Source organism: Suricata suricatta, chromosome 5, assembly GCF_006229205.1.
Source record: "Suricata suricatta isolate VVHF042 chromosome 5, meerkat_22Aug2017_6uvM2_HiC, whole genome shotgun sequence".
Lineage (NCBI taxonomy): Eukaryota > Metazoa > Chordata > Mammalia > Carnivora > Herpestidae > Suricata > Suricata suricatta.
The window spans coordinates 154,317,406-154,334,517 of NC_043704.1; the positions used below are offsets into that span (position 1 = coordinate 154,317,406).

General features: G+C 45.8%; 1 long non-coding RNA gene across 1 annotated transcript in view; it reads left to right on the forward strand.

The window, feature by feature from the left end:
* Window positions 1-16,800, forward strand: part of LOC115292452 — a 17,695-nt gene extending 895 nt beyond the window's left edge. The window contains exon 2 of the long non-coding RNA XR_003909001.1: window positions 16,542-16,800. This is a non-coding gene — a long non-coding RNA (uncharacterized LOC115292452). The remainder of the gene's footprint in view (window positions 1-16,541) is intronic.
* The last annotated feature ends 312 nt before the right edge of the window (window positions 16,801-17,112 follow it).

A 17,112-nucleotide genomic window follows, 5' to 3' on the forward strand; every position in this document is an offset into this window, starting at 1 on the left:
AGCCCTCGGGGCTGCGTCGGAGCGCCGCCCGGACGCACTCGGGCTTCGGCCCTGCAGGGCGCCGCGGGGAGGGCGGGCAGGCCCAGCGCGGAGGGCGCGGGGAGCGTCCGGGGTGGGAGGAGGGGCCCCTCCAGGGGCCTTGCACTCTGAAGGATCGTGCACTTTTGTTCAGTGTTTGTGCTTACAAGTCGGTATCTTCAGGGCCTCCTCCACCGAGGGGCCCTCTTCCCTTCCCTGGACTCTCCTCGGGGTCAGGAAGCCCGTGACACGAGACTCCCAGGGTCCCAAGCGGTTCAGGCCGATATTGGAAAATCTCCATCGTTTGGACATCTGCCCTAATTTTTATTATTTAGCAGAAATTGTATATTTTCACGTATTCATTCAAAAATCTTTATCATTCTAAGTGCCACGATCTTGGGGACGGGTATTAAAAAGAATTCACAGCCGGTGGGATACACAGATTTGTAAAGGGTCCAATCTGCAGTCATCCTAAGGGAGTTTAATGTTTATGTGCCTCATTCTTGCAGTACCCCGAACTTGGGTCGCCTGTGAACACTCAGATCCATCTCGGCAGCTACCTCTGCGTGCTGTAGATTGCTTCACGGTACCTCGTGTATCAGAACCTGGGGGGGTTTAGGCTGATCTTCACATTTCAGCACATTTACTAACAAGTTCTCTTGTGAGACTCCACAGCATGATCCCTAAGTGTAGCAGAGCCAGAGCAGGGTCTAAGTCTGAACCCTGCCCTGACAGCTGGGCCAAGTCCTCTCATCTCACGGTGAACTCCTGCGTGTTTACCAGGAAAGTTGTGTCACTGCAACCTTTGGCCTGAAGGGAGCAGAAAGGTCGTGAGTGGTACATAGTGCAAGCCCATCCGGAGGCAGTTTTAAATCACTGCAGGGAAACAGCTTGTGGGATAAAATCCACCCCACACGCCAGATTGTGACCTCTGAGTCTCACCTCCTTGTCCCTCATTTACCTCATCTGTAACATTTTAATAATATTTCATGGGAATGTTGTGAAGCTTGATGTGCATAGTAAGTGATACTTAAAAGTTCTAGGAGTTTCATTCTGTCTACTTCTAACACTCTCCCTCTGTATGTTGAGAGCTCTTGTCCTCACCTCTCTCCCGAGCCCCAGACTATGCATCTTCATTATGCTGTCGCTTTCCGGAGGGCAAAAACCATGACTGTCATACAACGCAGCTCATGCCTAGTACGGGGCTGACATGAAATTTCTCCGGAATTATACAGTCTTAATACATCCAGCACCTACTGGACAACTTCTCTTAATGGTGGGTAGGCACCTCCATCCAGCATGTCTGAAACTGACGTCATCTGCCACGGCGACCCCCACCCCCGTCACCATCACCGTCACCATCAGATTTGCCCCTTTCTGTGTTTAGTGGAGCCCTCTTGCATTTTCTCCTCTTCACAAGCTTGGTTTGCCATCTGTATTTTATGCGTTGGCAGGGGTCATCCCCTCTGCCCACTTACGCAAGTGAAAACCATGGAAGTGAGTCAAGACATGACTCTTATGCCTCGCCCACATCTGAAGAATCCCCGAGCCCTGTGCCTTTTACTCTGAAACCCGTCTCAAACCCACTCTCCTGCCTATTCACTCTGTCACTGGTTAGTTTGGATTTTCATTGCATTCCATCACTTAAATGATCTCCCAGTTTCCAGAGTGGGTTCTCTCCGAATTGTCTTCAACAGAGCTGATGTTCTCTCCTGCCGGAACCCCGTCAGTGGGGTCTTTGTCCTGCAGGACGCTGGTCAGATTCCTGGGCGGCACAGAAGCCCTCGGCAGCCTGGCTTCTGCCTGCCCTCTTGCTGCGCGCTCTCCACACTTCACACTTAAGACCTCTAGGAATCTCAAATTCACTTGCGGTTCTCTTGCACATCCAGCTTTTTAAAAAAGGAAGTGTTTATTTTTTTGAAGGGGGAGGGGCAGAGAGACTTCTAAGCAGGCTCCGAGCTGTCAGCACAGAACCCGACAAGGGGCTTGAACCCACAGACCATGAGATCATGACCTGAGCCAAAATCGAGAGTGGGACTACTTAACCAACGGAGCCTCCCAGGCGACCCCACATCCAGCTTGTGTATACTTCCTTGCCTTTCTTTTTTCAGTCCCCAAGCCATACATACTAGTTTTCGAAAATCGTAATGAATTCAGTATACTTATTTCCTCCATGGCTTTGTACCTTTCTCCTTTTCCATCTTTCTTGTCTATCCTTGATAATGCTGCACACATGTCATCATCCCTTTCAAGTATTTCCGAACACGACCATTGACTCCCAGACCCACACACACATCAGTGGACTTCATCAACCTACCCGATGTACAGCTCAGTCTTACATGCTGTTCATATATGTGCCACACTGTATTTTTCTCTTTGAGTACCAAAGTAATATATACTCACTGTAACAAAAACAAAAGTACAGTTGGCCCTTGAATGACATATATTTGAACTTCACAGTTCAAGTTATACATGATTTTTTTCAATAAATACAATATAGCAGTGTAAATGTATCTTCCTTACAGTTTCCTTATTAACATTTTCTTTTCTCTAGCTTGCCTTATTGTAAGAATGCAGTATATAACATACAAAATATGTGTTAATTGTGTTACTGATAAGGCTTTTAGTCAACGCTATTTGTCATTCTCATAAGGCTTTTGTCATAAGTGCCTATGTTCTGGAAGAGATGAAAGTTCCACACAGATTTTTCCACTACACGTTAAGTAGGCACCTCTGACCCCTGCATTGTTCGAGAGTCAACTTGTACAATCGTATCCCCCCAAATAACTCCTATTCATAATTTAGTCTGTCTTCTTCCCATTTTCTGTATTTACGAAAACATGTCTTTATGGGTACATGTAATTATTTGTATGTGTTTGTAGTTTTAATTGTCTTAAAGAATGGATCACACATATTCTACAGCTTGCTTTTCTCAGTTAACGTGCCACGAACATTTCTAGTCAGCACCTGCATTTCAGTCTCTTTAATGTCTACATAGTGTTTCATACTAAGGAGGAAGTATAATTTATGATTAATGTATTAGTGCCCACATATTAATGGATATTTTGCTTCACTCCAGTCTTTGCTATTAAAAAACAATACTAAAGTGAACAATTTTATCAATATATTTGTGTGCTTGCGTGTATGTTTCTGAGGAAAACAGTGCATTTCTAGAAATGTAATTGAAGTATCCATTCATTATGTATGGCTAATGCCAACTGGATCTCCAAATCAATACCAATTTATGTTTTGACAATAAGAAGAGGACAAATGGTATTTTATTTTTGATTTCCGTTTAATTATAAGCAAAGTTAAAATTCAGTCACAATTATATATGTTATTATAGATTTTTCAGATTGTATTGTAAAATTCATGGAACCCAGATATAGTTTTTCCTTTTCTCTAAGGGACAACTCCCTATAAGTAACTTTGGGGACTTGGAGTGTTCCTTGATCTTCCAAGGTATGTGCTCTTCCTAAAGTCTCTCTACTAAATCCCATTCCACCTGGGGGATGGTGGAACCAGCTCTTCATTGGTTCTTGTTCTCAGTCTGGAAATCATGACTGCAGGCTCCCTGCGCACCTTGATGCTGTACCTCTAAGGAACTTTGCAGGATGGGAATCGGCGGAGTAGAAAAGCAAGTTGCGTTTGGGGGAGATTCCAAATATCCTAATGGACCCAACTCTCATTTCCTTCTATTACAGCCCAGATCCAGACATGCAGACTCATCAAATTTATTAGCAGACTGGAAAACGCTAAAGGAATTACGCCATATTAAAGGAAGAAATTAAAAGTATATGCTAAGTCAGGGTTGGGGAGTTGGGCAAAATAAACAAGGGAAATGGGAGATACGGGCTTCCAGTTATGGGATGAATAAGTCACGGGAGCAAATGACACAGCGTGAGGAACCCAGTCTATGCTGTAATAACAACGTAGTGGAACGGATGGTCACCAGAGGTGAACCTACTGAAATGTATAAATTTGTCAGATCACTAAGTGGTACCCCTGGGGCTAATGTAACATTGTCTGTCAACTATATTCAAAAAAATTGTATGCGAAACACAACTTTTCCCAGAATTGAAGGAAAAAACCCTTCAAAAGTTATATCCTTGGGGCGCAGTGTCTGGCTGGCTCCGTTGGAAAGTACGTGTCTCTGATCTCAGCGTCGTGAACGCCAGCCCCATGATGGGTGTGGAGATTGCTTTAAAAAAAAAGGAAAAAAGAAAAGTTAAAAAAGTTAATATGATGTAATACATATTATATAACATATATATTACATATATTATAATATAATAGGATATGACTTAAAATTAAAAATTTTTAATGTTTATTTATTTTGAGAGAGACAGACAGACAGACAGAGCACAAGCAGGGGAAAGGCTGAGAAAGAGGGAGACACAGAATCTGAAGCAGGCTCCAGGCTCTGAGCTAGCTGTCAGCACAGAGCCGGACGTGGGGCTCGAACCCACGAACTGTTGTGCCCAAGTTTGTAAAATTGCCCCAAATCACCCCAAAACAAGCACCAGACACTGCTAGGGAGACCGAGTCACGCCTGCAAAAGCAAAGGGCCTTTATTACAAGCTTAAGCTCAGGCTCACAGTCTCCGCCCGACCCGCTGGCCACGTGGAGAGAGCCCCGAACAAAGGCAGAGCAGGGCCTTTTATGCCTTTGGGAGGGGGAGTTACAGGCAATGACGACAGGTGTACAGTGATCCAATCCCTGCCCCCCCCCATCAACCCTGGCAGTTGTGGGAGCCAATTACACCATCTGGAGCACTGACCAATCAGAGTGGGCCCAGGACGCCCCACGTGGGGCATGACTAGGCCTGCCTCTAGAAAGGTCAAAGGTATCGGCCGGCCTCTCCCGATTGGGCGCCGCAGGAGTTGTCCCTCCTTAATGCACGCCCTTTCAGGAGAAGCCGGTGCCTTCCCCTTTAAGTAAAGGGGAAGGCTGTATCGACCTGCGGCCAGTGGGGGACCGCCCCCCTCACGGCCACCAGACGCATCTCCATCTCGGAGGTGCGACGCGACCGGCTCTGGGAAGGCTGGGACAGGCCCGGTGGTGAGGGCCGGATCTGACCTGCATCCTTACATTCCCTCCTCTGTCTTGTAACTTGACCCAATCCTGGGTCAACTATGTACATGCTCCTTGACAAATTCTATGAACTTATTATCTAAATGTTAAAAGTGGACCGATGATTCCTCAGGCTTCTGCCGTGCTAGACCAGCCAGCTTCCGGGGTGTGGCTGGAGCAGGGCTGGAGATCTCTGGAGTCAGAGTCTTTTTGAGGATTAGTTCAAGCTGATCATCTGGATCTGGATCACCTCACCAAGTTGAGGATTCTTCAGAGCTGGCCTTAGCTACAGAGTGGTGCCTGAAACTTTAATAGGGGCTGAATTTCTTGGTTTCTCTGTGAAGTCCACATTTAAGTCTCTTGAAAAGGCATGACTCCTATTTTAAATATCATCCTCACAGACTAACAAGCCTGAGATCCAACAACAAATATTCAAAGACAACAGAACTAGAGTTACATTCACAGTAGTGCATTGAGTTTTTCTCTCTAAAAAACCTCCTTTATCTGAGATAGCCAAATCAAGACTAATGTATTGGTGGAATACTCACTGTGTTTTTGAATTTTAGATGGTTTGAGTAGAGAGAAAACATAAATGCTCTAGATTACACACAAATACTTTATAACATTCCTGAATATCACAGATTTCTTAATCTGGGTAAGCAAACACAACAAGAGTCACAAAACTATAATTTCAAAGTGAGTTATACCCATTTGGTAGGGAGAGTTTTGCACCCGATACAGGGCAAAGGGAAGGAGGGCTACCCAGTCTCCACCAGTCTCTAAGGTCAATTTAGTTAAGGTCTCTTTTAGAGTTCTATTCCTTCTTTCTACTTGTCCTGAACTTTGGGGTCTATATGCACAGTGTAATTTCCAATCTGCCCCAATGAATTGTGCTATTCCCTGACTTACCCTAGACATGAACACTGGTCCATTATCTGGCCCTATAAACTAAGGAAAACCATACCTTGGCAGGATCTCTTCCAATAATTTCTTTTCCACAATAGTAGCTGTCTTGCTCTTGGTAGGAGAGGCCTTAGTCCACCCTGAGAAAGTATCTATCCGCATCCTTAACTAAAGACGCCACTGTGGCCACAGTCCTTAAACAGGGGGGCCATCCGGCCGCTATTGTGTCCAAGCGTTTGGACAAGTAGGCCACTGGTCTTTTCCAGGGTCCTAGCGTCTGGGTCAGCACACCCTTGGCCACCCTTTTACTTTCATCCACAAACAGGTGGAAAGGCTTAGTAATGTCAGGAAGCCCCAGCGCTGGTGCTGACAAGAGAGCTGTTTGTAGAGTTTCAAATGCTTGTTGATGTTCAGGGGTCCATTGAAACTCACTCTTGTCTTTGGTCAGTTCATACAAGGGCTTAGCAATTTCTGCAAAGCCTGGAATCCACAATCTGCAAAACCCCACCGACCCCAAAAACTCTCTCATTTGTGTGGGGTTTTTAGGTGGGGGTATGTGGAGGATGGTGTCCTTCCTGGCCAGAGACAACCATCTATGACTATCCTTGAGGATGTATCCCAAATAAGTGACTTGGGGCTTACAAATTGAGCCTTTTTAGCAGAGACTCTGTATCCCAACTTAGCCAACATCAGGAAGAGTTCCCTGAAGGCAGCTTTCTTCAGGGGTGGCTGCAATCAGAAGATCATTAACATAACGTCTGGGTTTTCCCTCCGGTACTCACCCAAGTCTTTATGCAGTGCCTCATCGAAGATGGTAGAGGAGTTTTTAATCCCCTGAGGAAGTTGAGTCCAAGTCAGCTGCCCGTGAATGCCAATGTCAGGATCATGCCACTCAAAAGCAGTCATTAGTACCAGGCTTCTTAACAGGGAGCAAAGGAGTGTTCCAGGCAGACTTGAAGGCCCTTAAAACAGCCAGGCTTGTGGGTATTTCTGGAGCCACTAGTCAATGTGGGCACCAGGAGTTAGGGGCTCCTTGCAGGCCAAAGTGAATCTGAGCCCTCATTTTTGATAAAAGGTCTCTCCCCAGCAGGGGGTGAGGACAGTCTGGGATAGTCCGTGGATACTGCTCGGTCCTGGTGACAACTTGGACCCAAGATCGCTTACTTGAGGTAGGCCCCTTGGCCTCTAATAATACCGAGTGTTGTGCCCCAGTGTCCACCAAGAGGTTAGTTGATTTCCTCTCCACCTTACGAGTTACCCTGGGTTCAGGGAGGGGTTTCGAACCCCGTCCTCCCTAATCACTATCTTCCCCAGCGAATAACACTTTAGGCGTGCTTTTTCTCCTAGGGCAGTCTCTGAGCCAGTGTCCTTCCTCCTTACAATAGGCCATTGATTCTTACCTATTGGTGTCCTGCGGCACTCTGGGTCTCTTTCTTGTCCTCTTCTCCCAGCAATTTTCTTTAATTGGTGGTGGCGGTCCTCTGGGTTTGCAGTCAAGGCCAGCAACACTCTGGCTAAATCTCTATTTTGTCTTTTTTCTGCCTTTACTTGTTTTTCCTCAGCACTGTCCCTGTTATTGTACACTCTTTCTGCTATCTCTACTAGATCTTGGAGAGTCTTTTCTCCTAGGCGCTCAACTTTTTGTAATTTTTTCTTAATGCCGGGCACAGCCTGGTTAATGAAAGACATCGCCACGGTTGACTTATGATCTGCATGCCCTGATTGAATGGGGTGAACTGCCTGAAGGCTTGCATCACCCGTTCTAGAAAAGCAGCGGGGTTTTCATTTGCCTCCTGCCTTATATCATACACCCTAGTCAGATTAGTGGGCCTCTTAGCGGCCGCTTTGAGACCTGCCAATAGAGCCTGGCGATAGACCTTGAGGCGCTCCTTACCTTCTCCTGTGTTATGATCCCAATTGGGGCGGACGAGGGGAAACCAGGCATCTATGTCAGCGGGGTTCATGGTGAGGACCCCTGTCGGACCAGGAACAAGTTTTCGTGCTTCCAGCAGGATCCGTTCTCGCTCCTCAGTTGTAAACAAAACCTGTAACAATTGCTGACAATCATCCCAAGTGGGTTGGTGAGTAAAGAGTACAGTTTCTAACAACCCAATGAGGCCCTTGGGGTTTTTCTGAGTAGGGGGGTTTTGAGATCTCCAATTATAAAGGTCAGAAGAGGCAAAGGGCCAATAATGATGAGGCTGATTTCCTGCCTCGTCTATAGGTCCCATGGCTCGCAAGGGGAACACTGTGGAGTCTGGGCCGGTGCCCCTTTGGCTATGGGTCACATATGCTGGGCCTCCTTCAACGGAAGGAGATGGAACAGGATCAGAGGGATTTAGAGGGGGTCGGTAAGGTAGAGGGGGAAAGAGGAGATCCTCATCCGCTCCTTCCTGCAAAACTGGGTAGGGGGGTGCTGAGGGTGAGGTCATGGTTCGTCTCGGCTTTTCTTCTTCTGGGGTTCGAGCCACCAGAACCTGAGGAGATACTGAAGAGAGAAAGGGTTTCACCCAAATGGGTGGGTTAGTGACCAGGTTCTTCCAGACAACAATGTATGGAATCTGACCTGGATGGCCCCCCATATGTTGATAAACTCTTTCTTCTATTGCTTCTATGATTGGAAGGTGAAAAGTACCCTCAGGGGGCCATAGGCCGTGTAGATGTGCAGAATATAGCACATCCCTTTTCGACATCCATTGATAAGTTTTGAGCTCGAACCCTAACTTCCTTGAAGTGAAGCAGAACCAGATCTAGAGGCTTTGAGGCGGACTTTCCCATGACATGAGTTCCAACAAAATAAAACAGCACAAAAGACAGGATTAAGCCACAGAACACAAAAATTAGTCAAAAATCCTACTTAGACACACAGCAAACTGATGCACAGGGAACAGACGCACGCACAGCAAACAAATGCAAGAGGGGTCTCACTGCTGCCATCAGTGGAGACCCCAGAAATGCCACACTGCAAACAGATAGACACAAGATGGCTCCCGTGGAACCCCTCAGTCAGGGAGGAACCACCATTTTCCACTTACGTCCCGGTGAGGACTTATACCTTGCCTCCCTCCTGAGGAGGACTTACACACCACCTCCGTCTATGCCTCCCTTCCGAGGAGGACTTACACAAACAATCACACAGGGAAATACACACAATGGGGTCACACTGCTGCCACCAGTGGAATCTCCAGAAAAGCACACTGCAAATAGACAGACACAAAATGGCTCTGTGGCTTAGCCAAAGGCACCCAGCTTTCCCTTGTGCTGCCGATGTCCAGAGAGCCACCAGAATCCTGGCAAGAGGAGATCTACTCCAGTCTCCCCCTGTTCCTAGTGGGGTCTCGCCGCGGCACCCAACGAAACCCCCTGTAGGCGAGCCGGCTCTCCATTCTCCTGGTGGGGTCCTAGACCCCACTCACCTACTCCTTGGGTGGGTGCAGACGTTCTTTGCACCCACAGCCCAAAACTTTCCGTGGCACGTCCACCTGGCTCTTTTGAGGCTCACAAAGGTCCTAATGGGGTCATTTCGGCCACCCCCTGCCTAGGCCCCGCGCACACGGGCCTGCGCACACAAACACACACAAAAACAGACAAACAAAAACCTTGCAAGGAAACAAAAAACGAGTGCACTCACCAGCCGGTGATTAGGCCCAACGTGTCAGTGTCCCAGGAGCTCTGGGGCAGGGAGGGGGATTTCCCGGCCAATGCACCAAATGTTGTGCCCAAGTTTTTAAAATTACCCCAAATCACCCCAAAACAAACACCAGGGACTGCTAGGGAGACCGAGTCACGCCTGCAAAAGCAAAGGGCCTTTATTACAAGCTTAAGCTCGGGCTCACAGTCTCCAGCCGACCCGCTGGCCACGTGGAGAGAGCCCCGAACAAAGGCAGAGCAGGGCCTTTTATGCCTTTGGGAGGGGGAGTTACAGGCAATGACGACAGGTGTACAGTGATCCAATCCCTGCCCCCCCCCCCATCAACCCTGGCAGTTGTGGGAGCCAATCACACCATCTGGAGCACTGACCAATCAGAGTGGGCCCAGGATGCCCCACATGGGGCATGACTAGGCCCGCCTCTAGAAAGGTCAACGGTATCAGCCGGCCTCCCCCGATTGGGCGCCGCAGGAGTTGTCTCGCCCTTTCAGGAGAAGCCGGTGCCTTCCCCTTTAAGTAAAGGGGAAGGCTGGATCGGACCTGCGGCTAGCGGGGGACCGCCCCCCCTCACGGCCACCGGGTGCATCTCCATTGCAGAGGTGCACCGCGACCGGCTCTGGGAAGGCTGGGACGGGCCCGGTGGTGAGGGCCGGATTGGACCTGCATCCTTACAGAACCATGAGATCATGACCTGAGCCAAAGTCGCTGCTCAACCGACTGAACCCCCCCAGGCGTCCCTAGGATGCAACTTTAAATTATCCATTCCCAGACCTTCGTCTTATTCCCTTGTCTCTATACATAAGCATCCGGCTACAGGGACCTTCTCTTCTAGCTTCTACAGTGCAGATCTCCGCCAGCCCTTAGGAAAACTCTTACCTTTACCCACAGGAGTTGGCCCCTGCTCCTTCTCCGTCCAGGCATTCTTGGAAACTCAATATTTCTCAATTTTACATTGATCGTACTCTGAGGTGTTCAGGCTAGACTGACGCCGCATGAGAAGGAGACTGGGTTCCCAGTGGTAGGGTTCCATGGTAGACCATGGCACTCCACACCTGTCCTTCTCAAAGTCTCCTGTGAGTACTGAAAGTATGCTACTTTATTCTTCCCAACAGTACGGAAGACCCTAAAAAGGAATCAGAGAGAGAGAGAGAAAAAAAGACATGTTATATACAGAAAAACAAAAATAATGGCTTCATGAAACAGCATATTTAAAATGCTGAAACAAACCAAAAAATGCAGAGAAGTATTCACTATAATGAAAGCAAAACAGAGACATTTTCAGAAAAAGGAAAGCTGAGAAAATTCTTTACCAGCAAACTCTTTCTATAAGAAGTGCTCAAGAAATTATACCAGACGGATATACAAGAGGGAAAGAAGAGCTCCCAACGCAATAAAAATATGCAGAAAAATATGAAAGACTATTTTTTATCCTTTCTTAATTTCTTTAAAGTCAAATTGACTGTGTAAAACAAAAATAATGACTCAATATTGTGGGGTTTTCAGTATATAAAGAAGTAAAATCTAATACAATAATAGTACAAAAGATATAATGTAGTTAAATGGAAGTATACTCTCCTAAGTTTCTTACATTTTATGTGAAGTAGTAAAACATTTTTTAAAAATTTAATGTTTATTTATTTTTGAGAGAGAGAAAGAAAAAGAGTGGAAGAGGGGCATAGAGAGAGGGAGACACAGAATCCAAAGCAGATTCCAGGCTCTGAGCTGTCAGCACAGAGCCTGACATGGGGCTTAAAGTTATGTGTAATCATAACTTATGCTGAAGTCCCAACTGAGCCCCCCAGTCAGATGTATAACACCCTTGAAGTAGTATAACATTAATTCGAGTTAGACTGTGATAAATTAAGGATGCATATTATAATGCCTAGTACAAACCCTAAAAAAAGAAACAATAAAACAGATGCTTTAACTTAAACTCCTATAGAAGATACAAATTACAGTATTTTAAAGTTTCTTTTGAAATTTATTTAAGCAATCTCTGCACCCAAAATAGGATGCAAACTCATGACCCTGAGATCAAGAGTCACACACTCTTCTCACTGAGCCAGCCAGTCACCCCCTAAAATGCAATCCTAAAAACTCAAGTGATCAAAAAGAAGGAAAGAGGGGTGCCTGGGTGGCTCCGTCAGTTAAGCATTCGACTTTGGCTCAGGTCATGATCTCATAGCTCATGAGTTTGAACCCCACGTTCAGCTCTGCCTTGGCCGTTGGGAGCCTGGAACCTGCTTCAGAATCTGTCTCCCGCTCTCTCTGCACGCCCCCCCCCCCACTCATGCTCTGTCTCTCTCTCTCTTTCAAAAAATAATATTAAAACTTTGTTTAAAAAAAGGAAGTAATGAAAAGAAAAGGGAGCAAAGAACTAATGTGACAAATACCAAACAAGGAGCAAGATGATAGACTTAAACCCAATCATATCAAAATTACATTAAGCATAAATTGATTAAATACTTTGATGAAAAGGCAGAGATGGTCATGATGAATAGAAAAGCAAGCTCCAACACTATGCTGTTCTTAAGAGATGCAATTTCAAAATAAAGACTAATAATAAGCTAATAATAAAAACATGGAAAAGAATATACTATGTATCAAGTTCCCCTTGTAAAGGACTCTGAAATTTGCTTACAAGAAGTTTGTTGGACCTTGTTAGATGGGGAAGAGAAGGACAATACAGACAGTGTGAGCCACCTGCAACCATTCTACTAGCTACTGGGGAAATAAATGCCTCAGTTTAACAGCACATCTGAACAAGGCGCTAGAGAGTCTGGGATACTGTGTGAGCCTGAATCGTAGGAAAACTGCTATGACTATATGCATATCACATAAAGTAGATTTCAAGACAAGGAGTATTATTTAAAAAAGGAGCATTTCAAAATAACAAAAGTCAACTCATCAAGAAGACATAATCCTTACTGTGTGTCTACGTAATAACATAGTTTCAAAATCACGAAGCAGGGGCATGTGGGTGGCTCAGTTAGGTACGTGTGTGACTCTTGGTTTTGGCTCAGGTCATGGATTCATGGATTCATGAAATCAAGTCCCACAGAGGGCTCTGCACTGACTGAATGAAACCCAGTTATAATTTTCTCTCTCCCTCTCTCTCTCTGCCCCTGCCCTGCTTGCACACATGCTCTCTAAATAAATGAATAAACATTTAAAAATGAAGCAAAAACTAACTGGAATTGTTGTGCCCAAGTTTGTAAAATCACCCCAAATCACCCCAAAACAAGCTCCAGAGACTGCTAGGGAGACCGAGTCACGCCTGCAAAAGCAAAGGGCCTTTATTACAAGCTTAAGCTCGGGCTCACAGTCTCCAGCCGACCCGCTGGCCACGTGGAGAGAGCCCCGAACAAAGGCAGGGCAGGGCCTTTTATGCCTTTGGGAGGGGGAGTTACAGGAAATGATGACAGGTGTACAGTGATCCAATCCAGAATGAAAGGACACATTAAAAAAAATTTTTTTTTGAGAGCAAATGAGCGCCCAGTGGGGGAAGGGCAGAGAAAGGAATACAGAGGATCTGAAACCGGCTCTGTGCTGACAGCAAAGAGCCCAATGCAGGGCTCAAACTCACGAACCATGAGATCATGACCTAAGCTGAAACCAAGAGTTGTTTGCTTAACCAAATGAGCCACCTAGTGACCCTTGAAAGGGCAAATTTTTCAATCTCCAATTATAGTTGGAGATTTTAATATACCTCTCTTAATCCTTGATAAAACAAGTAGACAAAAAGTAGGTAAGGATATGGAGGATTTGGGTCAGCTAACTTTGCCTAATTGATCTTTTTGGAAAACTACAACCAACGACTGCTGAGAACATGTTCTTTTTGGAACGGAATGTACACCACGATAGACCATATGCCAATTCACAACACAAGTCTCAATGAATTGGAAAGGATTACTATCACATAGCATATTCTCTGACCACAGAGGAACTAAATTAGAAATCAAAAACAAATGGAAATCTAGAAAATCCACCAAATATTTTGAAATTAGGCAGCTGACTTCCAAATAAGTGATGAGTCAAAGAACAAAGTACAAGGGAAATCAGAAAATGTTTCACATGAATGAAGATCAAAATAGAACATAACCAAATTTGTGAGGTCAGCTAAAACAGTGCTTAGAAGGCAACTTATAGTACTGCATGTCTATAATAGAAAAGAAAAAGGTTGGAACACCCGGGTGGCTCAGTCAGGTCAGCATCTGACCCTTTGGCTCAGGTCATGATCCCACAGTTTGTGGGACTGAACTGCACGGTGAGCTCGGCACTGACAGAATGAAGCCCACTTAGGATTCTCTCTCTCCCTCTCTCTCTGCCCTGCCCCTGCTCCCTCTTTCTCTCTCTCAAAATAAATAAACAATAAAAAAAAGAAAGAAAAGAAAAAGCTTGAAAATCAATAATCTAAGCCCCCACCTTAAGAAGTTAGAAAAAAGAAGAGAAAATAAGGTCAAAAGTAGAAGGCACTAAACAATAAAGATAAGAGCAAGCAGAGAAACAACAGAGAAAAGCCAATAAAGCGAAAACTTAGTTCTTAGAAAAGGTGAGTAAAACTGGTGAGCCCCTCGGAAGATTCATTCGGAGAAAGAGAAACGGGAGTTATCAGTATCAGGACTTAAGGAGGGACGTCACTATACGTCTACAGATTGTACAGGGAATATCCCAGACAAGCTTCCACCAACAAATCCAACAATGTAGAAAAATGGACACATTCCTTGAAAGACACAAATGATCAACCCCCAGATGTTTCTCAGCCGCGAATGGATAAACAAAGTGTGGTGTAGCCACAGCATGGAATAGTTCCCTGACACTTACAGAGCCTATTATTGATAATGACACGGCCTGAGTGAATCTCAAGGAAGCTTTGCTAAGTGAAAGAAGTCAGACTCAGAATACGCTATACATATAGATGATTTCATTTAGATGACATTCTGGTAAAACAAAACTGTGGGAAGAACAGATCAGTGTTTGCTGGGGGTGAGTAGCGGGCGGGGTGGGAGCAGGGCAAGGAAGGCGCTGAGAGGACCTCACCGGTGAGTCTATCGGATGATGAAGAGCTCTTATAACCACGGCCATTGATGTACAGCGTTGTGCACTCCTCAGAGACCCCAGGACCTGTGCACTACAAACACTGAACTGCACCGTGTGAAGTTTTTAAAATAAGAATTAGGGGCAGAGTTTTAAAATAAAAATTAGGGTTAAGTGTCCAGCTCTTGGTTTCATCTTAGGGCATGATCCTGGGATCGTGAGCTCCAGCCCTGCGGAGCCTGCGTAAGAGTCTCTCCCTTTCCCACTCTCCCCTGCTCTCTCTCTCTCAAAATAAATTTAAAATATTAAAAAGTTAAAATAAAAAAACCTAAGGCTCGGAGAGGTTAAGAATCTCACCCAGAGTAACACAGCCTGGACACGGTAGAGGCAGCATTGGAACCCAGAGGCCTTACGGCTCTAAAGTCCATGGCCAATCACCGCCCATACTGCCTCTGGATCCCTTACTGTGGGGGCACAGACTTCCATGAACATTGATTGCTCTGAGTTCTCCAACTCTGCTCCAAAATGATTTACTGATGGACACCGAAGTGTGCTCACTAAAATAATTTTCTCAGTTGTAAGAAAGGAAATGTTTCATTTCATTATATTTTAAAAGTTTATTTATTTTGAGAGTTGAGGTGGGAGGGATAGCAAGAGAGGGATTCTGGCACTCAGTCTCACGAACCATGAGATCATGACTTGAGCAGAAATCAGGAGTCAGACCCTTCACCGACCGAGCAGCTAGGTGCCCCAAGAAGCGTTCTATTTCGTGCCTTCAGAGCACTACGTGACGTTGCTCACATACGGGATCTGCACGGGGCCCGGAGGGACACACACACTGGTTGTGGCAAGAAACGGAGCTGAGCAGATTGCAACATCTCATTACACTTTGCTTGCTTTAAACGTTTATTTATTGAGGGAGAGTGAGCACGAGCAGGGGAGGGGCAGAGAGAGAGGGGAGAAAGAAGATCCACACCCAGCCTGAGGCTGCACCCTGTCCGTGACCCTGGGATCAAGACCTGAGCTGAAATCCAGAGTCAGCTCCGAACCAACGGAGCCCCAGGCCCCTCAGGACACTGCTGCAGTATACTTCTGAGGACACTTCGAAACATGTTACCTTTTAATATTTGCGTTTGTCAGAGAATATTGTACGTCCATGCAGATTACAGTCGTGGAATAGGTGGAAACTTCCCAGGAAAGAAATGACTCCGTATCTTTGTCTGAACTTAGCCTAGGACTCTCCCAGGAACTTAGCCTACTTTTCCACTATGGTCTTTCCTTCAAATCATTTTAGGGGGAGGTATCTTTGTTTTTAATTTAATTCCTATTATAGGCAGAAAGGAAGTGAACTGGGGAAAAGCAAAGAGTTGCATTGTCATTGCCATTGCCCGTTTGATGGACAGACACAAAGAAGAGCAGAAGGATTACTCTCCCAAAGCCATCTGATCTCGGTGACAGAACTGGAAAGTGACCTCAGACCTCCCAGCCTTTGTCCTGGGGCTCCGGCTGTCCTAGTTAGCGTAGCCTTCTCTTCTCAGAGACACACCCGGCTGAGTTTTCAAAGCACTTCAATTTAACCTTTAACACTTTTATGACTGTTTACGCGACCTGTCCCAGAGCTGTTCATACAGCTGATGGCAGTAATTTAATGAGAAGGGTCTTTTAAAGGGAAAATCCAACACCAGGCTGAGAAAAAAAATCTCATTTGAAGAATGAGGCCTCTTGGTAACAAAGAGAAGGGTTGAGGGAATAGAGGTGCCAAGTGTCAAATTCTTTGCTCCTAAGTAACTGCTTGATAACCAGATTCTTAAGTAAACAAATTCACACTTGCCACGGTCTGCATGCTGTGTTTGTGTTACAGTGAAACAGAGCCCCGGCCTCATGTTCCAGATACTGTGTGGGCAGCTCCTGCTGTGTGGACCGGCTGAGCAGCTTCATGAGGAAGCGCACAGACACCAAACTCAACCGACCGGGTTCCGAATCCAGTTCCGCCATTTATTATTCTGTGCGGGGAAAGTTACTTCACTTCTCTGTTTTAGTTTTTGTATCTGCAAAATGAAGGCATGTAATTACAGCCACCATAAGTTTCCTATGAGGATTAAAGAAGTATTTCATCAGTATCTTTTTTTAAGTTTATTTATTTTGATAGAGAGAGAGAGAGAGAGAGAGAGAGACAGTGTGTGTGTGTGTGTGTGTGTGTGTGTGTGTGGCTGAGAGAGAGAGAGAGAGAGAGAGAGAGAGGGAGAGAGAATTCAGGGAAGGGGCAGAGAGAGAAGAGAGAGAATCCCAAGTAGGCTCTGCACCGTTAGCACAGAGCCAGATGTGGGGCTCGATCTCACAAACCCTGAGATCATCGTGACCTGAGCTGAAATCAAAAGTTGGACGCTTAACTTACTGAGCCACCCAGGTGCCCCCAATAAGTCAGCACCTGA